The sequence below is a fragment of the Nomia melanderi genome, unplaced genomic scaffold (genome assembly GCF_051020985.1).
Source record: "Nomia melanderi isolate GNS246 unplaced genomic scaffold, iyNomMela1 scaffold0194, whole genome shotgun sequence".
In the NCBI taxonomy this organism is placed as follows: Eukaryota; Metazoa; Arthropoda; class Insecta; order Hymenoptera; family Halictidae; genus Nomia; species Nomia melanderi.
Window position 1 is genome coordinate 3179 of NW_027475309.1, and position 864 is coordinate 4042.

Here is an 864-nt window from a genome sequence, read left to right on the forward strand (position 1 = left end):
AATATGAATAAAACGTGTGTAGTCTCTCTCTCTCTCGACTTCTTAATATTTTCTTTCACCTCTGACGCATCATTTCAGGTGACGTCGGGAGCGCGGGAAAAAAAATTTTTCTAAACACACGAAACCGTTCATCTCACGAACAGCCGAAAAAGTTGTCGCTCAGATCCATATCGCAGTGGAGCGGTATCCGCGGGCGGTCGTAATTGAACGACGCACGACGCCGCGAACACTCACGCGAGTCCATACAAACGATTCCGATCGTTTTGCAACAACTAGAACGTACACTGTCCGTGAAATTCACAGAATTTTCGCGTGTCCGCGACAAACGCCGACGAGACACCCATCGTTCGCTCGTACGTAGCATCCTTCTCTTAACCCGACTCAGAAACGTTCTTTGCGCCCTTCGGTAAAAAAACGTTCGATCCGAAGAGGTGAACGACGGCGGGGATTTGACAGAGCTACGCAAGCAGTGTATGGTACGTAAACGACCCTCAGCCAGGCGTGGTCCAGGAATTGTATCCGTGGACCGCAATGTGCGTTCGAAATGTCGATGTTCATGTGTCCTGCAGTTCACACGTTGACGCGCAATTAGCTGCGTTCTTCATCGACCCACGAGCCAAGTGATCCACCGTTCAGGGTAATCGTATAAATTTTATATTTCACATATATAATTTTATTCTCATTTGTTCGACCTAATATCTCTCTTCTTTCAAAGAGAAGATAAAAGTTGATACCTGAATCTCCGACCAGCGCGCGAAGGAGATTCAGGCGTCGCCTTGGAGACGACACCGAAGCCTTTCGAGACGAAAAACGTTCAAGTAATATGTATATATTTCTCGACGTTCCGGGCGTATAGTGCATTCA

At 47.2% G+C, this 864-nt stretch overlaps 1 non-coding gene across 1 annotated transcript; it reads right to left on the minus strand.

Moving 5' to 3' along the window:
• Window positions 1-485: 485 nt before the first annotated feature.
• Window positions 486-640, minus strand: LOC143175799 (5.8S ribosomal RNA). The gene has a single exon (XR_013000473.1). It is a non-coding gene; the product is annotated as a 5.8S ribosomal RNA (ribosomal RNA).
• Window positions 641-864: the final 224 nt, after the last annotated feature.